Source organism: Diospyros lotus, chromosome 6 (assembly GCF_014633365.1).
Source record: "Diospyros lotus cultivar Yz01 chromosome 6, ASM1463336v1, whole genome shotgun sequence".
Taxonomy (NCBI): domain Eukaryota; kingdom Viridiplantae; phylum Streptophyta; class Magnoliopsida; order Ericales; family Ebenaceae; genus Diospyros; species Diospyros lotus.
This window is the reverse complement of record NC_068343.1, coordinates 38,079,641-38,101,931: the sequence shown is the minus strand read 5'-3', so window position 1 is coordinate 38,101,931 and position 22,291 is coordinate 38,079,641. Positions and strand designations below refer to the sequence as shown.

Below are 22,291 nucleotides of genomic sequence, written 5' to 3'. Positions count from 1 at the left end.
TGAAGATGGGATTCCTGATGTCTCGATTCTAGCTTCAAAGATCCTCATTTTGAGTGAAAACGCACCATCCTGGTAAGTCCAGTATTTTTCCCTTGAAGTTCATAGCCTATGATGAATTATTGTGGAATTAGATTTGAGAAAAAAATCTCGATGGTATTTATTGAGATTTTTAAAAAGAAAAATGAGAAAAAAAAATGAAGAAAAAATGAAATAAATGAATATTGAGGATATTTAGTGATTAAATATCATTTTTATGATTGAGATGATCGAGATGATGTGATTGGTGTTAGGGGTGAGCAACTGTTCGGATTAACCGAATTAACCGAACCGAACCGATCAATTTGATCGGTTCGGTTCGGTTCGGTTATTCTTAATAACCGGTTTGGTTCGGTTATTAATTTATAAAAAAATCGGCTAATTCGGTTAACCGAACTGCACGCTACAACGCCTTCACCCCCTCCCCCAATGCACGAACTCCCAGACCTCTCTCCCCCACTCTCTGTGCAACCCCCTTAATCTTTTCTACCCCTGCCAGAACCCCCCTCCCCCCAAGAAACCCACCCCCCTTTTATCTGTTCTGCAGCTTCTGCCCTGCCAGACATCCAGCCCTCCCAAGAAACCCCGCATCCACTCTCTCTCTCTCCCCTCCTTCCCCTTTCGGCCCTCCCTTCCCCTTCTGCAGCGGCAACTGGCCCACCGCCATACCCCCCACCACCTTTCTCTTTCTCTGCCCTTCCTTCCCCTTTAGCCATCTCATTTCCCTTCCCCTTCTATTTTTCATCACTTCATCACAAATTCTCTGGCGCGACGGCGGAGGTAGCTGCCGTCGTTCTCTCCGATGAAGACACCGACGCCGTGGACTCCAGCCATTCCATCTCAGCCTTTCGTCAGGTAAATTCTCCCATTTTTTTTTTTTTGTATATTTTTCACTATAAAATTAATTTTAAGATCTATAAAAAATTAGCCTTTGGATCAACCTTATTTTTTAAAATATGAGACATCGTTATTGTGGGAATCTGATGATCGATTCTGATCATCGGAATTGCCGGCCGGCAGCGACAGTGGTCGGTTAAATCGATTTCGGTTAGTTTGATTAGGTGGGTTTTGTCGGTCGGTTCGATTCGATTACTCTCTTTCAAACAATTCGGTTCGGTTAAGAATTTTCAGGGGGTTCGGTTCGGTTATAACCGAATGCTCACCCTTAATTGGTGTAACTTTTGAGAGTTGGCAAGAGATACGAGGTCGAACACACATATTGAGGCTATAAGCGCTTTTTGAGATGTCTTGATCTTTGGGTAAATGTGAGTTTTCCTATCCTAACTAAGGTTTTGTGAGTGGTTTTCTCACAAGAACTTATATTCATGATATATGTAACACCCCGCTCCCACTTACGGGTGTTACTCGTGAACAATCACCCGAATTGTCCACCTGCCCGGCCTTTGGCTAAGGGTGGACCATGTTTCAAGACGAAACGCCCTAGGTGGGAACTAGGCTCGTCCTTTCCTTCGCTGAATCCCATGATTCACTAGCAGAATTGGGCTTTAGCCACACCGCATTAGCTATAAAGAAAATCTCATTCAGACGCCTAATCGCCACTTTCTCAATTATTTTTAATTTTTTTCCCATTCAAGAATTTTTACCGGGCTCCATAAAATCACCAATTTAAATCAATCCATTGATTGATTACCAATTCTCCAAAAATGCCCGAAAAATCCCTTTATTTTGAAAATTCCTCTGAGACCCAAAATCAATTAAGAAATGGCCCTAATTTCCCAAAATTCCAAAATTTTAAAAAAAAAATTTGGCCGGCGAGGCCCGCTGGGCACTGGCCACGACTACCGCGCGCCTGCCCGCGCGCATGGGCGGCCGCTGCCTTCTTGCTGTTGCTTCCAAAAATATATATATATTTTTTTTTTCTTGGGCCTCCTAACCCAATTTTTTCAGAAATAAAAAATAATAATATGCTTCACATTCTCTCCATTTTTGCCTCTATTTCTCCATAATTAAGGCTTACTCCATCTCTTTGATTATTACACAACATACATCAAAGTCTCCTTCCATGTCACACATGAGCCTTACACAACCTATTATTGCTCACATAACAACATTCATAAATAAACACCACACATGATTAAATACAACAAATAGGCTTCCCTAAGCCATAAGGTCACAAATAAAATAATCACATGCCTAGGCTTTTTTAAGCCTTAACTTTACAACAAAAATAAATGAAATATACTCCAAGAGCTTCCAACCACAAGCTTGCAACTTTCCTTTTTCTCTTGACATAAAACAACCTACAAGGGGAGGATAAAATCTCATGAGCTCAAAAGCTCAGTAAGGGTGCATATGCAAGGTAAATAAAAGCATAACAAGTCTATGTAATGACAAATGCATGCAAGTATGGTTAGGTCATTCCATCCTCACAACCCAACATGGTTTGAGCCATCAACCTACCATTTCTTTCCCACCCCCATGGCCATAGGTCTCATGAACAAATAAAGCATGCTAAAAGATACATAAAAATTTATGCAACCTACTTACAATGCAATGCAAGACCCCCACCACTTGGGGCCATCCCTTACCTTAACAATCTTCTCTTTGAAGATTTAAATCTTCTTCTCAAGAGAGCTTCCCCATCCTCTTCTCCCATCTAGGATGACATTCAAACAAGGATTCACTCACTTTGCATACAAGAACACTAATTAAAGAGAAGGAGAAAATATAACTTACCTTGATTCTCTTCTCTTCTTCTTTTTTCTTTCCTCTCATCTCTACTTTCTTTCATTCTTTCCAAAAATGGCCAAAAAGGAGACAAGTCTTCCACACTTGCCATTTTATACTAGGCCTCCATATTTCAAGAATGAATCTAGGCCTTTGGATCTTTATGGATTTGAGAGAACAAATCCTAGCCTTCCACCAAAAGCACAATCCATGTGCTTTAGTCTTCTAAAATTCCAACCATTGGATTTCTTTCCCTTTTTCAAGGCCAAATCTCAACCATTGAATCCCTCTTGAAAATTCCATTTCTTTCTCATTTACTTTAATGAGACAATTATATGCCATTTTCAAGACTTAATCCAAGCCATTGGATATATCTCACCTTTTCAAGACTTGATCCTAATCCTTGGATCAATTTAGTCTTCCAATACCAAAATTAGCCATTTTCTCATATAATTATTTTGACTAATTTCAACACATCACACTTGAGAGACATAATTAATTTTCTTCCCATTTATTTTAATGAGACTAATTTCCACCATCACATGAGAGACCACTTGAAAGACATAAATGATTTCTTTCTCATTTAAATAAATCCCATATTTTCCAAACATTAATGGGAGACTAATTTTCATTTCTTTTAGATTTTTATTTTAATCCAACACCATTATGCCTCTCTTTAAATGCTTACAAGACCAACTACCATTTCTTTTGCATTTATTTAAATCTCCCATTTAACTTGGACCACAAAATGCCAAGTGTCACTCTAAGACACAAACTTGGCTTCCAAGCTTCCATCTCCACCATCCATGTGGCATCACCACATTTATTCACTAATTTAGGGAAAAATAATTATTTCCTCCAATAATTCCATATTCTCCATTTTCCCTATTTTCCATAATTAATTTCCCTATGGAATTAAATTCCAAAATTCCCAAAAACCCTTTGTGAATTTATTAATCCCATATATCTCCACATAAATACCAAATTGGGATTTTATTCACTTACACACCTAATTCCACATAGGAATTATTTTTAATTTATCAAAATACCCTTTATTGGACTTCTCTATCCAATTTACCAAAATACCCTTCTCATGGGCATTCTCAATCTCAAGAATCCATCACCTTCTCAAGGGCATTTTTGGAAGTTGTCTCACTTCCATTCTCATTCTCTTAACACCGATTACACCGAGTGTTACAATATATTTGTTACATATGCATGATGTTATGAATGCAATATTCATTTTGTCATATTGCATGGAAAGTCATGATAATTGCATGACATGATATTATTGTCATATTGATATTTGTGCATGGGAATGGGATGTTGCCCCTAGAGTGTAGCCGTAATTCCTCTAGGGCAATGATGGAATAATGTTAGGCTTATCCTACAGAGGTTCGAGATTTGGCTAGGATTCCGTGCCGGGTTGGTGGGCTTGTGAAGTTACATTAAGGGCACATGTTGATCATGTTATGCATCATGCATTCGTATATATATTTTTGACCCTCACTAGAAGTTCCATCTTCTAATGGGTTATGCCCCTAGAACATTCAACGTTCTAGTTTAGACTTGTAGTTTAGGCAAGGAGCAGGTTGAGATGAGACAACACGTAATGGCGTGGTTGATGGATTCAACGAGCTGATTCGGATATATTTTAGCTTATGCTTTATTGATTATTAGACTTGTTAGAATGTTTATGGAATCTCCATGTATTTTATATTTGAGAATATGATGTAATATATGGTATGAATTCTTTATGATATAATATAAGGTGAATTCAGATATGTACCATATCAGGTTTCGATTATCGCTTCCACATTGTGAATGATTTGCTGGGGGTTTTGTTTGGACTTCGGTACTTAAAGTTTAAGTTACGTACTGAGAAAGAAAGAAAAAAATAATTTATGTATAATTTGGGCCTAGCATAGTGATACGCTCAGTAAGAGAAAAACGGGGTGTTACATGAGTCTTATCTTGGTTATTCACTCATCTCCATAAGCCTCACGATATGCCAACGATCGCCCACGTGCAGCCTTTGTCTAAGTCTATCGAAACGATGTCAAAGCATACCGATCATCTTATAAGATGACCGTGATAACCTCCGGTCCAAGGATTAGTTACATCCATCTCGTATGAAATTCCATCAACATATAACCAAAATGGATTCTCATGGCGAGTCATATCCATTGACACGTTCTCCAACATTGGTCACCTATGTACTTGTCTAGGCATCCCCATACCTATGAGTGTGAGACTCCTATTGCTATCACATAACAAAAACATAGCACACACAAGTCTTATCGCAATTGTCAATGCCCATTTTTGACATTGCTATGACTTGGAACAATTAGTGATGTCTAGAAACTATGATACATCATCTCACATCTTTATTGATTAATCACAGTATACATCATATGGACTTCTATCTAGTTTTATCCGATCATTACAATAATAACAAGAAACTAATAGAACGACTTCTTGTGAGATTGAATATCTTTTTATTCAATAATAAATATGATTGCAATTGTCAGTGTACAGCATGCTCAATCTGATTGGATCTAGAGCACCTACACTAACAAGTGAATGAAACCAACCCAATACGCAAAAGGAAGAATAAAATAGAAAGGACACAAGGAATTTTTACGTAGTTAGGCTAGAACGGTGCCTACTCCATGACTGTATTCTGGGTATACCGGTAGAGTGACAGTATATGATTATTCTTGTTGTCCCTCTTTCAATGATATTTTTGACCCCTATTTATAATGAGGGGCGTTTACAATTGCATAAGTTATAAAAATACAAAAATGATATAATGGGGTACAAGTAGTCCTTATTATCTACATAAAACCAGGAGTGTGATCCTCATTATAAGGGATATGTCTCTCCTCAGATAAAGTGAGTGGTTCCTGCCTCCGGCTGTTCGACAGCTTTGTTGTCTATGCGAGCTAAAGGATTTAGACCAGTGAGTTGGACAGTTAGGCTACCGGGCTAGAAGCATTGTTGGAAGCTCGTTATGTATTTCGTTGAGAGCTGGCTGGAAGCCTTGCTTGGAGCTCATTTGGTTCCGCGATATGAGCTCGGATTTCAGCAGTGTATGAGCTTGCCCCTACAAGCTTACTTGGGCCTCTGGGCTTTAGGAGATTGGGTCGGCCTACTAGACTGAGTCTAGCCCATAAAAAGTGGTGGGGAAAATATGTATAACAGATACTTAGTCCCTTTTTTTTTCTTGTTTAGCCATTAATAACCTCTAACTAGGTTACTTGCCCATATCTGCTATCCCTTACTAGACAACCCCTCTTAGACTCTTTTCATATAATGCACCCAATTCTCAACATTACATAAAATCATATCCCAGTCTAGGCTTTACTTGGGCTACAAAACCAAATGTCGAGCAAGTAGTTTTTACCACTCACTATTGTGTTGCGGGACCAACCACAACCTTTGTCACCTCTACCGTGCATGCCACAGATCTTCGACCCTTGACCACCCGCATAATCACTACGTTGCCCTATGTATTAGACGAGACAACACCCAATCCTCACAATTGTGTTGCTCCCATACAGTCACATCGGGGCCCAACACCAATTCCTAACTGATGTTCTACCCTTGTGTTTAGTTTTGATGATGAAAAACAATACCTTGTTTTATCCCTAAGTCATGAGTCAAGTCTATGGTCTTCAACAAAAATCAATTTCAAATGCTTTGTTAAAATGAAAATCAAAAAGATTTATGATTTCCTATATTAGTTGGAGATTTGCAAAGTCAAGTATTTAGTCTTAAAAGAATCTCCCAAAATGTTTTTCAAATTAGCTTTGAAGTCGTTGGTCAACACAGAGCTAAAATTGTTCTAAGGCAAAAGACCAACTTGAACATAAATGTGTTTGATGAAAATCTAATCTTAAGTATGAAAAATCATTTATGTTTATCTCATACTTCAAAATAAGTTTTCATATTTTGAAACGTGCATAAAAGGTTTTGACTTGAAACTTAATCGTATGAAAAATCCTTTAGTTCATACATCATGTCTTGAAACTCGTTTTGATAACGTTTCAATATTTTTTCTAAGTCTGGAAGACTAGCACCTTATAAGGAGACATATATGAAAATGTTTCCTTTTTAGAAAACTAACTCCCGGTAATTCAATAGCTAATATTCATTAGTAATAAAATGATTTTTAACGAATTTTTCAAGAAATAGAAAGTGTATATCTTGGAGGTGGTAAAATCGCAAAATCCTAAGTTCCTACTAAAATCCAAATTCTACTTTTTTATTCTTATGGATTTTGATTTTTTTGATATTTTTATTGAATCCAAATAGGGGGTACTTTTTTATTTACATTTATATATTAAAGTAAATGGAAGGTAAAATATAAATTAAACAAGTGTGCTTCTACATGTTATCTGTTAAGTTTCCAGATTTTCCAAGAAGATAGTCAACTATGCTTGTTTAATCTGTCGACTATATATGGCCTTTGTCGACTATTGTGAAAGGATAGTCGACTATGCTATTTATTCTGTCGACTATATTTGTACATGATATTCAAAATTTTCTTTGTAATTTTTGATCTGTCAACTATGTAAAAGGATCTATCGACTATGAGAAGTTTTGGTTGAGCAATAGTCGACTATGCTTTTCTGTCTGTCGACTATGGCTAGTTTTATTTGATAAAATAGTTGACTAACCTATTTTCTCTGTCGACTATATGTTTCACAGAAACTTATAACGGCTAGTTTTTGGAATATTTAATGCTCGCCCAACCACCACAACGATCGGATTTTTGATCTATCTACCATCAACTATAAATATGGGTTGGGAGAACCGATTGAAGGTTGTTGGAAAACATTTAATATCTTCAACCACCGAGCTTTCATTTTTACATCGAGCGATCAATATCTTCTCTCACTGTATTTACATTTCTAAGGCTTTGTATACACTGTTACATTCATTGTAAGCCTAAATTTATCAGATGGAGAAAGCTTGTAACTAAGAGTTTGTACTCTTAGACTCTCATTTTCACGATTACTGTAATTGTCCTAGCGTAAGCTAGATGGCCCATTATATTGGGAGGTTTGTAAGTTTTTCCTAGTCACAGACTAGAGGACCTACTCGGGTTGATAGTGAATTTGCTTCAAAATCCTTAGTGGGTAGCTAAGGTAGTGGACTAGGCTTGGAAAACCGAACCACTATAAATTTTTGTGTTCTCTCTTGCTTATGTTTTTTGATTTGTTTATCATTGCTAGCATTTCATTATCCTCACTTGCATTGAATTTTTATTTTCAATCAAAAGGATTTCAAAGTTTTAAATCAAGTTTTTAATATAACCAATTCACCCCCCCTCTTGGTGTGTGCCATAGCACCTACCCATTCTAACACTAACAGCATGGCTCAAGTCCATCACTGATTGCATGGCACCTGTAGTATGACTCCGGGCTTTTAGGTCCCACCTCCATTGTCGTAAACCATCGTGGTTACACCACCACCCTCACAACAATCACTTCCAAGTTCACCATCCTGGCTACAATTCCATTGGAACATTTCCAAATTCCACGATTCTTTAACCATAGCCTCACCCTAAACGGTCATGAGATTTCATGACCATCCCAAGTTAACTCAACTTACAATTGACACTCGACCCATAGATTCTACCATGCATAATGGTTATCTCTATCCTTCTCAATAATACTATTACCACCATCGTGGCGAGTCTCTTTCCAAGGTTGTTGTATATTTAGTCTCATAGGTTGTTTCAACACTACGACCCCAAATCCTAGATTAGCCATTTCCCCATAACTTTGCTATTCAAAGAATAGCTGACTAATCTGATTTGCCTCCGATTTTTCCTATACCCTTCATCTAAATAGGATTCACATCATTCAGTTAGTAGCCACATTGGCTCTAATGCTACAACAGCCCACTGTTATTTTCTTTCACGATCGTTAACATGGGGTTAACTCTTATTGATTTCCCACACACTAGGGCATTCCTCTTATCTGTATTACTCACAGCTATCAGGCGATTTAATCGTCACCCCAATCATGTCATTCACAGTTATCTAGCGATCAAGCTATCACCTGACTGCGCTTAACTTTGTGCAATTAATTAAACAAACACATAAACAAATAAAGAAATAAATCAAACATGCAAGCACAGAGCATTTATACTTCCCAATGTACGAGTGTCATTGTAACACAAATTTATTTACTAGATGGGAGTCAAAGTCGATTCACTAGGATATCTTTATTAAGACTGAAATTAAAAGCAACGAAAAATTGTATGTGATGAATGGGTTTGTCTAATCAATTCAACTGATTTTAGAAAAAAAAAAAAAATTGAATGTGCAATTGAAAACAAAATGTCTCTGACCAAGACAATTTCAGTGCCAATCCAAATATTTCCCAATAATCACAAAAGATAGTATCATCAGGTTAAATTAATTTTAAGATCTTTGCTATTGATTACATTTCAGGATGATGATGGTTCTAATTCTAATAATCAACATACATGGCATGTTGACTCTAATTTAAGCAACCACCGTAAACCGAAATGAATATAGTACACTTAACCTTGGAGATGAATGATGATATTTTCAAGTTGGGCAACCCACATATATGGCATAAGGGTTCTGGATTAGGCATATATCTCAATCTAAACTCAAATATTTTGGTAAGAATCTAAAAATTAATTTAAACGCCTCAACTTTTAATGAAGTTCGACTAACTCGAGATATTTTAGCATCGAACACTGTCATTGTTTTGACTCGAGAATTTATTAGTCATACATCTTCATTTAAAAATTAATTGACAGAAATTAAATGACAGAATTTAAATGATAAAAATGTAAATTATTGAAATTAAATAACATAAATTAAATGACAAAAATTAAAGTGCTAAAATTAAATTACAGAAATTAAAAAAAATAGTATTTAAATTACAAAAAATAAACTACTTAATTTAAATGCCGAAAAGTAATCATATTAGAATTTAAATGATAAGAACTAAAATATGAATAGAAACTAAATTTTGCTGAAATGTAAAGAGAATGAAATTTAACTAAATTATAAGAGCAATAACAGAATTTAAGAACACAAATTAAATGAACTGGAAGAGATGCGATAATTCCCAGCGATCCATTTTCTGTTTCTTCCGTGCCAGCACACTGTGGCCATTCCAGCGCACTCTCACTGTGCGATTTCCCCCCGCAGTGTGTTGTCCGACCATTCCAGCCTCCTCACTGTGCGATTCCAGCGCTAGCCCTAATCTTCCCCCTTGCTCTGGTTCAACAATGGCGGATGGGGGCTTAGGGTTTCACTGTGCTTTGCTTGTATATATATATATCACCCAGCGCACAGTGTCCGTTTCAATCTATTTATCACGCTGAAATTGGCCTGGAAGTTGAGTGAAATTACCAAGGAGGGACCCCATTCTCAGCCATTGAAATGCCTTCTAAATTCCATTCTAATTACCAAATTGACATTGCATGTGGTTGGGCTGGGCTCTCATATTTTGGACTTCAAATTGGGCTGCGGCTGTCTTTAAATTGGATCAGTGGGTCTTCACTGGCTGCCTCAACTTGGACATGAAACATTACATGCGGCTGGGCTTGCACACGTGGGCTTCAATGCAATTTAGTTCCAATCTTCAATTCCAAGTTCACTGCTTCCTTTCCAATCCCACGCTTGGCTGCAAATTCAATATAGGTTATTAATATACTATATTATATATGTATTACAATTGGCATTCCAATTCACGCTATAACATGAATATATGTATTATATATATATGTATTATATTATATTATATTATATTTATATATATTATAGATAATTATTCAATTAAACCAATTTAAAATCAAAATGCAAGTAAAATTATAACAATTTTTTTACAAAATTGACCACTAATCATCACCTAGATCCCAATCATGGACACTTAATCACATTCCCAAGAATTTCTCATTCAAGCTCTCGGTACCCATTGGCAAAACCTTAAGTTTTCCCTCAACCTCCGTCTAATCCACCCAATTAGATTCAGCTAAATTGTCAGGCTCACAATTAATATAACAACCATCAAGCACTACACTAGCAATCATCAACTCATTCCCTAATTAGTTCCCACTCATGGGAAATCACCCTAACCACATATGTGCCATGTCATAGGACCCATACTCCTACTCAAGGCACATGCCATCACATTGGTATTGTAACGACCAGTTAGAGGGCCCATAATTTATTTAGAATTATCTAAGTATTTATTTAAGTTTTGAGAATTTGTTAATTAATTATTTAATGTGGCAATTTAGATTTTTAATTGAAAAATAGCATTTAATGACATTTAATTATTTAAGAATTAAATCCAAGGACACGAAGGTAATTCTAGAGTTTAATTATTAATTAAAGTATTAATAATAATTTCTTATTATTATTAATTAAGTGAGATTATGTATTTAAGAGAGATTGTGAATCCATCCGTGAGAAGGAAAAGGCTTAATAAGTCTCATAGTTGTATTAGGAGAAGGAGATGTGGGCTTTTAGGGCTGCCTCTCCATAGAGTTTAGTTTTCTTCACGCCGTGAAGAACAGAGAGAGCCAAGAGAAGAGAAAGGAGTCTTGCAGTGTTTTGGCATATGAGACTTTCATTGAAAGCGTTGATCCGATCAGTGAAATTTTAAAGCAAGTATCTTTTCTATAATTCCTTTCATTACAAATTCATGTTAGTCCATTCTCATTTTATTCAAAAACTCTTTGTTTGAGTTTCAAATTATATAGATAGTGTGTGTATATATATATATGCATTACAGTGAGTTTCAAGGCAGTTCATGCATGATTTCTTCCAGCAATTTATATAAATATGATCCTTGAATCATCCCTGATATTGTTTCATGTCAAGTGGGATTTGTTTTCCCAAGATTTTATTTAGAATGGTGTAGAATCAATAAGCTTTGTTTCAGATTTCAGTTTCTGTTAGCGTTCGTTTCTGGGTTATATATATATAGATATCCGGATGGTTTTTTTTCAAAAGTTGTGAGTAGCATCTGGATAGGTTTGAGCATATTCGGATGGTTTGTCTAGTTTTTGTGAGTGGCATCCAGATGGCCCTTGGGCATATCTGGATGGCCCTAGTAAGATATATGGATGGCTTGTATCACATCCGGATGAGTCCAATGCTTATTGTGAGTAATATCTGGATGCCTTGAGTCGTATCTGGATGTGTCTTTTATTCTCTAGGAGTGATATCTAGATATCTTGGTTCATATTCGGATGAGTCTTTAGTATTTTTCTTATGATATCCGGATGGTTCTTCACACACCTGGATAGTTCATATCTGGATGCCCTTTTCCTCTATCCGGATAAGTCTAACATATCCGGATGCCTCTCTCCAAAGTTGAATTTCATATTTGAATAGTCTCCTGATATATCTGAATGCCTCAGAGAGATATTCGGATGTCCAGAATCATATCTGGATGTCTTAGTTCATATTCGAATACATCCCAGCATATCCGAATAACTTCTGATTTGAGTGTCAGTGTATCCAGATGAGCCTTCTTCATATCCGAATGTCTTTCATCATATTCGGAGATCCTTCAGGATAGCTGGATGGCTTTTCCAGAAATTCAATTGAGTGTCCAGTGAAGTTTAATTCAAAATTTTATTTTAATTAAAATATTCAATACTCCTAAATATTGAATTCTCATGCCAAGTATGATAAATCTAACAAGTCCATACCATAATACATAATTCATAGAATCTTTGTATTCCAATATATTGAAGATCATATTACATGTTTAGCATTTATTTTGACATGATTAGCATTACTTTGTGAGATTATGTGCATACATCTTGGTATGAGCATTGAGCATGACTTTCTATAGAATACTAGATATCGTGTTGATTGATGCTAAAAAAATGCAAAATTTGTTATGTTTTTATTACCTCTTAATCCATTTGATCGACTTAAAATCTCTAGAATTGCTTGTTGCAGACCAAAAGAAGGAAAAGAGATGAAAGAATGACTCATACTCTCCAAAGGCATGATTGAAAGAGGAAGAAAAAGCTAAGAAATGAAGGTGTTCTAATAAAAGTCAAAGCCATTCGAATGAGTCTTCAAAGATATTCAAATATGGAGCAAATCAGAAGAAAGCTGCTCAATCATTCGAATAGATCATTCTTACATTCGAATATGCAAGATATCGGGTATGTATTCGGATAAGCTTGGCCTAATTAGAATAAGAAGTAACAAAAATCAAGATCTCCAGGTAAGATTGTGCATATTCGAATACTTCCCAAGTCATTCGAATGAGCCGAGCATGAGAAGAAATTCAGATAAGCACATCGTTTGGAAGCAGTGAAGATATATCCGAATAAAGTCCAAGTCATTCGAATGTAATTGAAAAAGAAAGGAAATCTATTCGAATGAAGGCTGAGTAATTCGAATAAGAAGCAACTCAAGGAATTCCAGATTCGAATACTTCCCAAGTCATCCGAATGCAATGAAGAAGTCAAGAGAAAAATTAGAAATTCATTCGAATAAAAGTACTGTTGCATTCGAATGACTGAGAAAATTGCCGTGTAAGGAACAGTAAAGCGTGAAATTCATTCGAATAGGATTAAAATTCATTCGAATGACCCGAGAGCCAAAAGAAACTCAGTGCACATTCGAATATCTCTGCTAACATATTCGAATGAGCATCCGAACAAAAATCTGACATTCGCAAATAAACGCGGTGGCTCTGAGGTAAATTCAACCAACTTTTTGAACAACTTTTCAACAAGTGGTCCCCACTTCCATGCGCCATAAGCTTAAAAAGGAACCAACATTCTTTGGAATCAGAGGTTGGTGAGAGCAGAGGATACTAAGAAAAACAACACAAAAAAGACGAAGATCATTGGAAAGTGGAGATTTTTTTTTCTTTTGTCTGTTTCTCTCGTTTTTGTTCTTGTCTGTATTTCTTTTTTTTTTTTTGTGAATAGCACTTCAGTTACTCTAGTTGTTCTTGCTAGTTCTGAGCTTTGTATTACAAGTCCATCTTAATTTCTGTTTCAAGTTGTAGTTCGTTTCAGTAATTAATACAGCAGTAGTTTATTCAATTCTTATCGTTTGTCTCAATTTATTTTCTTTGCGAATCACATATTCATGCGTTGAGATTAGTTTTAGTCATACACTTCCTATGAAGATGTGTGGCTAATTCGATTCTTGGGTTAAGGCAAAGACGGTGCCCAAAGCCACTGATGAATCAATATAGCAGAACTCCATATGTCAAAGTAACCAAAGCAAAAGTAGTTTGGGAAATGTTATTAACCAAAACCTCAGGCTTGGATTGGTTCGTATGCCTAACTTAGAGTTCCCATGCCATGTATGGGGGCTGCATGATCTGGAAACGTTCTCATACCCAAGCCCCGAGCAATTATTTGTCAAAACGTTATTTATACACTGATTTATGATAGCTGCTTACCATAGAGTCTCCATGCCATGTATGGAGGTAATTTGAACAAAGAGTTATCATCATCTCAGTAGTACATTTAATGGTTGAAAACCCGAGCTATTTGAGCTGCTAGTTACATCACAGAAAGCTATATGGAAAATCAGTTGGGTTTGGCACCAGATCTGTCTTGACTCAAGACCTCTCCATTTCCAGATTATAGTCATATCACATTTAGTTTGATCTCATTTTATTATTCTGTTAATTAAAAGAACTAGTCTGGTTATCTCCTTCCATGAGTAATCTCCCTGTGAGTCGACCCGGTCTTGCCCAGAAAAATTACATATAAATTTTCTGCTACAATCACACTCGTGCACTAGCGAGTCTAAATGCCTTATCCTATATGTGAGCATAATTAGTTGCTAAATCAGCTGAATTAGTGAAAGAAAAATACAAAAAGTGATAAATGCAGGGTGAGCGATGCAGCACGTGTGCTAGCATGTAAGTGAGCATTGCATTATGCGCGCCAGGTGGCTAGTATGCGAGGATCCCACTAGTTTCAGTTTATGTGTTGCTTGCCTGGTGATGACCAGGGTGCTAGGTGCTTATTGCCCACAGTATGTGCTTACAGTTTTTATGTATGCGAGATTCAGATCAGGCAGGTATGTTTTACAGTTATGTGGGCCTATGTGCCAAAGTTGCATACCTGTATTTAGTTTACAGTTTGTGTGCATTACATTTTTGTGAATGTAAATAGACAGTGATTATACTCAGTACAAGTTCAATAAGTAATTTATTAGTATCGATGTTCTTCGATTCAGATTCAGTTGTTCTTCTCAACTTATTACTTGCTGAGCTTTGTAGCTCACCTTGTACTCTTCACCATTCTAGATCCTAGTAAGGGAGTACCAGATGTGGGGCCTAGCAGTAGTGGTTAGTAGTGTGTGTACGTGGAGCCGCTCAAGATCAAAGGTGTCTAGGAGTTTTAATAGTTTATAATATCTTCTCAACTTATGATTGTTTTATATTTCGGTTGAAGGATTGTCCCTTAGACAGAATTTATGGTTTTCAGTTATGTTGACTCAGAGTTTTTATTTCAGTTTGATTGAGATGTTAAGTTATGGTATCAGATTTCAGTTTATTAGAGAGTTTCATTGTATTTTTATCTATTTTTCCCGTAGCACCTCTTCTCGGACAGTTATAGGAGAGGGGGTGTTACAGGCATTCCTTGGGTGATACATCATCTATCGTATGTCGCCTCAAGTTTAGCTTTTCTTGGGAGAACAATCCAAGTTCTAATCCAACCATACTTGGAAACCACCATCCTTTTACCCTTGTTCTGAAGCAACACTCAATCAAGTTACACATTCCCACTCCGACTAAACACTTTTTGAGCCTTGGATCTCTTCCCCCAAATCTGTTCAATCTGGCCACCAAATCTCGCCAACTCTTGGATTAGTTGCACACAGTGATCAACTAAGGCACTACGTTCACAGTCCTCGAGCCTCACGCTCCCATTATTGTCGTTCTGGTGCTACCACCTGACAATCGATCATGTGCCACTGACTGGAGATATGTCCAGCTTTACAAAAGGACACCTCCTTATCATCACATTGACACATTTGGATCAACCTTCGACTGTGTAACCGTAACCCTTTTAGATCTTGCAACCACATCACAAACGCACCTTCAGCCTATCATAGGTTTAGAGATCCCTATACTTGAAACCCTTACACGTTTTAGTATTCCCATCTCATGATTGGCTTTCACCTTGTAAGTCTCGTCCTCCACGGCACATACTTCACATAACATCCTGGGGTCATTTGCCAACTCTTCCAATTAACCCTATTTTTCTCGCATTGCTATGAGGTGACATTGGGTCCATCATCCCAATTTACTAGATCAATCACGATCAACTATAGCCACAAATGCGCTAGAATCCTTTAACAAGGAGCATCATCATGCATCTTGTCATCATACCACAAATATCACTAAACAAATTCAAAAGCTTTCAAACTGTCATGACAACCTAGTGGCACTACCATGACACTTTGGTTCCCATAGAACTCAAGCCTAGCCCAAACATAACCTATAGTGCACTCTAGGTCTTCGGCGTCTAATTGTCTCCATAGTAGACTGGTTATTCCACACAGAGGGCTGTAGTCCCTCATCATGAGTTAACCCATTGGCCACCTGCCATCTGCATTCAGTGGTCCTTAGCATTAGAACCGCCATTGGTAGGCATCATTCGTAGCATTATTCCCACACTAGACCTGTTCTTTTTCCATGGGTTCCACTTTCTGGACATCTCGAGTCACCATACGGCCTGAATAATCCTCGAACCATCTCATCACTGCTTCACCTAAACAAAGGGTTAAACCTCTACTTGGGCCTTCATGCACTTTGCCTAACTTAGCCTCCATGCACTTACCCCACTCGTCCCTCACAGGTTCGGTAATCCCTTCTCATCATGGTTCTTTACCATGTTCCCACCGATTCTACTCTCTTTATCAAACCAATTTCTAAGAAATCTTTACTCACACAGATGACTACATCATCCCATCCATAACTGATTCATTTCCCAACTTACGATCTCCCAACCACTCAACTGAGCTTGCTTTTTAACACTAAGCGTCTAATCATCATGATACACGAGTTATTATCATTAATCGTGCTACCTTAGTCCCTCGGTCACCTTAACCTTCACAAAAGATTAACGGTTCTTCATAACTTAGACCCTCACCCAACATCATTCCTATGGTGCTGCTCCAGATCTTCGGCATCTGATCGTCACTTGTAGTTCACTATGTTGCTTTGGCCAATGGACCACCTGCCCTTACTGCGAACCAACTCATTAGTTCTCTGCCATATGGTCCATAGCATTAAATCTGTCACTGCGAGCCTGGCACCCATAGCATTAATGCTACGTTGAAGCCTCCACGAGCTACAATGGTTTTACCACCATCTTACGAAAGCAACCTCATTAGGTTGTCCTTGCCTTGGTAACCTCAAGCTTACTCCACGAGACTCCTTCCTCCAGACTTTATATCTCTTACAACCCTTGAGAATCACAAATTATTCCAACTCTTAAGGCCGCATGATCTTACCCCACCTGATCACACTTCGCAGCTTTTCAACTAAGATCTGAAAGTCCCAACTCTCCACAACATTGGACCCAGACCCATCCTGTTGAATCTACCTCAAGTTCTGACACCCACTGTCCTGAGCACATACAATCACCCTCTAGGTGATTCGAGACCTCATATCTTCCCTTGCATACCCTTGTATGCATTCAATCACTACGCCTACCTCGACCTTCCACTCGCCTAACCCATTCTCCCAAAACTGTGGAATTTCAACCCATACCTCAATATCACTCGCCATCCCCCACTTGCTAAGCATATATAGTTGGTATTTCCTAAATGTTCACAGCCCGTGGATGTCCCATATGAAGGATCATGAATGAGGATACAAAAGCATGCAACGGAAGCGTTTTAATCAAAAAACGTTCCTCGTATTGATTAGAATCTAGGAGACTTACTTTTTCGGCGGATTACCGGACGGAATGGAGCGATGGGAGCAGGATGCGCGGGAGCTTCTTCGCGTGATGGAGACGACGGCTGTCCTGCTATCCTTCGGCTCCTTCACATTAGAACTCAAAAGCACTCTTTCGATCTTCCGGAGTATGACTCGAACTCGTGGCCTCTCTTTCGGTGAAGAAGAGCAAAAACGACCTTGGATGAAAAACAACCAAAGAGAGGTATATATAGGGATAACCCTAGGGTTAAAACCCTAGTGGGCCAAACCCTAATGGGCCAAGTCCATTTAATTAATTTTTTAATTGGGTTAGCCCAATTAATTAATTAAACTAATGAACTATTATTTTATTCTAGCCCAATTAATTATGGACCATCCTGAATAAAATAATTCTCTCTCAATGTAATTCACCCAACAAGCCAAATTTATTAAAAAATACATGAGTTACATCGAGCTACCCCGGGGACCAAAAGACAAATTATTCACGGCTACTAAAATGACCAAAATATCCCTGCTACCTAGTAGCTATATTTTGTCATTCTAAGTGTTCCAACTATCACCATATGGTAACACTGACCCCACGAATAATTTTGCATATGCCATGTCTTTGACCTACTAGTGTAATGACGAAAATACCCCTCTGCGTAACACCCATCATTTAGAAAGGAATAATGTACTAACACCTCTCTAAATGATTTCTACCATCCTTAGATCACTAGTCCAATAATCCGTGACTACTCGAATGTACTTGCTTATCACTGGGAGCTACCCAGAAGCACACACTCTTAAGTCACGTTCCCAGGGCCCTGGATTATTTGATTATTCTTGGACAATCACAAGGGGGTGAATCACAGAAACTATCTTGTATTAGTCTGTCTTAGCTAATTAGAAACCATACTCCCAACTCAAAAGGATATTGATCTTTGATAGACCTCACCTACAATGAATCTAAGAATATAGCTCTAGGTTCACTAGACCACCAACTAATGCTCAAGTATTAGAGTACTCGTCCACGTAGTAGCAGTGATAGACTAGCTCCATGATAATTAGTACTTTGTCATTAGCTTCTATCACAGGTCCACTCTACGCATTCCAAATGCGCTTGTACAATTAGAGTAAACGGACTGTTTACTGGCTAAGGTAAGCCATCCTCCATTAGGATCTATTGCACAATGATCTTATCATGATAGAATGCCCAGTTCTATCAAAAGATCAAGAGTAATATTTTTCTTGCTTATTAAGTACCCATGATTCATGCCTAACTGTGAAGAACGACCCATCACATGAATCACTTACTTAATAGCATGGACACTTTTCCAACAATTAAATGAAAATAATATATGTGCCATGAACTGAATAAAAGAAACATCATTACTATAAATTAAACAAAACATGTCTTTAGGGCATACATTTCCAACACCATAGCCCCCTATCACGGCCCTAGGCCCACACAACCTGTTTATACCCTTCACTGGGTGATATCATCATCCCACAAGGACCTCGTGACTTTAGGCATCCATTTGACCCCAAGCGTCACAATGAGAGTCTATCTCATCTCTCTTCCATCATCACTTGAACGGTTGTCTGGCCCCTCACAACATGGTTCTTAACCTAAGGCATCTACACGTGTGTCAACACATGCCCAACTTGTAACACCCCGTGTTACCAGTGTTAGAAAAATGAAAGGAAAGCCCAAGAAGGCCCTTGAGATGGAAGGGCTTAGGCCGGTATCATAATACCGAGGCAGGGGTATTTTGGTAATTTGGGCAGTGAGACCCGATAAGAGGTTGGGTATAGACCTTGGGTATTGCCTAGTGCTGGGAGTAAGAATTTTAGCTACATTTAATAGGCCCTTGAATGGTGTGAGAAGCCAAGGGTGGTTGTGAGCAGCGGGGTAGCAATAAAAATGACCGAATCGACTGCAGGGAAGGCCCCGGGACTCGGATGACTGGGAATAAAGGCATGGGACGAGTGAGCGTCCCGAGATATGATTTTTGGTGTCAAGAGAAATTAGACTAGAGACAGTTTTCAGTATCGCTATAATACAGCAAAAAATATCGAATGGGCCGCAGGTTTTGCCGATAGCATCCGACAAAGTGCTGGAGCCTGAAGGGTGGTCAGGTGTTGTGAGGCTAGCATGATGGAAGCGGCTCTAGTATGGACAAAAGTCCCAGCTAGGTGCCGGGATGAATCTGACCTTGAAGTGAAAGGTTAGAAATTAATTTTGGTAAATAAATCAAGCAAGGGAGTCTTAATGGTGATTTTGACAAGGTTTTGGTCATGGGAGACATGCATGTATATATGTGTATTGTGTAGATATTTTGAGAATATATGAGTGATTAAAGAAATTTTAAAGGAAAAAGATTATTAGTCACTCAATCATTTAATGAGGCAATGATGGTGGCTTTTCTTTAATTCCAAAAGAAAATATTTATGTCTCTCACCATTAATGAAGGCCTTTATGATGTTGGAAGAGAAAAGAAAATTAATTGGAAAAGAAAATTTGTGTCTTGAGATGGAAGACATGATCCAATGGCCTAGATGTATTCTTGAAAGAGGGAAGACTTGGCCATTAAGCCTTGATTGTGGTGATGACACTTGGCAAGCCATGGATCAAGTAAAATGGAAGTTTATTTTTAATTCAAAAAGGTAATGGAATTATATATTTATATATATATATATATATAAGAAAGGAAAGAGATGAGAGATTTCTCCCATTCACTTGAATGAAGAAAGGAAGAAAGAAGAAGAGAGAAAGAAGAAGAAAAGGGAGAAGAAGAAGAAGTCCAAGAAGCCTAGAGGTAAAAGTTATGAAATCTTCTTGTATTCTTCATTTTTAAAGGATCCTTTGATGATCCTAGGCTTGTTTTTCATGAAGGAGTTTGAGAAAATTAAGGGAAGTGATTTTGGAGGCTTGAAGTTGTTGGAAACTTGAAGATCCATGGAGTATTGAGGTAGGGGGAAAGCCCCAAGTGGATGGTGGCTAGCAAGACTCTTGTATGCATTTTAACATTTTTGTGCTTGCTTTGCATATGCTTGTGTGCATGAGACTCATGGCCATGAAGTTGTGTGTTGGGGTGGGTATGTTGAAGCCTTTAACCTTAATGGTTGAGGTATTGGAACCCTAGGCACTTGCATATGGCATTGGCATCTATATTGTTAATTTTCATACTTTATGTCATTGCACCCTTACTGAGCTCTTGGAGCTCATGAGGTTTATTTTGACCTCTTGTAGGTATTGAAGCATGCTATGGAAGGGTTTGGCAAGAGAAAGAGGCTTGAGCATGAAGAATTTTGTATATTTTTCCAAATGGTGTAATTTTTTGCCTAATTTGTATATGCCTTGTGTAAGGGTTTCTTTAAGCCCAAAGGGTACATTTTGATGTGTATATATGGAAAGAAAAATCTGGAGAATTTGGGCATTTTTGGGGTGTTGGAAAATTGGAAAATTCAAAAAGGGAGGTTGCTGGATTTTTCTGGAGCAGGTAGGCTGGGGCAGCAGCAGCAGCAGGGGGCGCGCGCGCGCGCGGTAGGCGCGCGGGGGTGCGCGCGAGGCAGGCGCGTGGCCGCGCAGGCGCACGCGGGTGCGCGCGGCCAGCCCGCGGGGCCTCGGGCTGCGGCCGCCTCAGGCAGCGCGCGGTCGGGCCCAGGGAGGGCCCAACCGGCCGTGGGGCCCGCGCGGGAAAAAAAAGAGGGAAAAATTCTAAAATTAGGGGAATAAAATGGGGAATAATAGAGCCCAATTTTGGGAGATTTTGGGCTATAGAAAAAACTATAAAATTCCCCGAAGGAGTGATGAAATGTTGGAAAATTGGAGGATTTTCTGAGTATGAGTTTCCCCTTAGTCTAGCCCGGTGTTAAGAAGCATCTTGAAGCCCTTGGGCGGTGTAGCGGGTTATTTCTTCGTTCATAAGAAACTTGCGAGGTCCTAGGGTGTTTATGGATCCTGGGTAAGCGAAGGGCCAGATGAAGCCTAGTACCCACCTAGGGCGTTTCGTCATGAAACATAGTCTACCCTTCAAATTCGGGCTTTGGGGCGAGGAATCCAGGAGATTATCGTCAGTAACACCCGCGAGTGGGACCGGGGTGTTACACAACTCAATTCTTCTGAACCTGGGTTCCCCTGAATACCAGCACAACTAGCTAGGGGTTTTCCATCTCCTACCAATTATGCTAGGGTCTACTCAGGCCACACACCTTATCCCTCCTTAGGATATACCTCGTTTCATCCATAAACTAGCTAGGGTCCACTCATGCCCTAGGCACATCCCTTCGGAACCATTATATCGGTATATTCATATCATGTGGCATACACCAAACCAACTAGGGTCCATTCATACCCTAGACACCTCCATCTCAAGAGCATTGCATAGGTATGCTCACTTCGTGCCATAAACATCCACACCTAGATTACACATGCACGACTCCTCTACTAGACATTTCACAAATTGCTTACATTATGCCTACGCTAGCCATCGCATAGATATGTACCACATGCCCATACTCCAAAAACTATGAGGGAGTTTCACTATAAGCAATATTATCCTCTTCCTAGGGCCCGTCACACACCATGTAGGCGACTCTTTTCCTTAAACCTCGAGCTAGTTCCCACTTAGCTC

At 38.5% G+C, this 22,291-nt stretch overlaps 1 long non-coding RNA gene across 1 annotated transcript; it reads left to right on the top strand.

The window, feature by feature from the left end:
* The first annotated feature begins 20,390 nt into the window (after nt 1–20,390).
* Nucleotides 20,391–20,978, top strand: LOC127803971 (uncharacterized). The gene is made up of 3 exons (XR_008023630.1): nt 20,391–20,473; nt 20,551–20,626; nt 20,908–20,978. It is a non-coding gene; the product is annotated as an uncharacterized LOC127803971 (long non-coding RNA).
* The last annotated feature ends 1,313 nt before the right edge of the window (nt 20,979–22,291 follow it).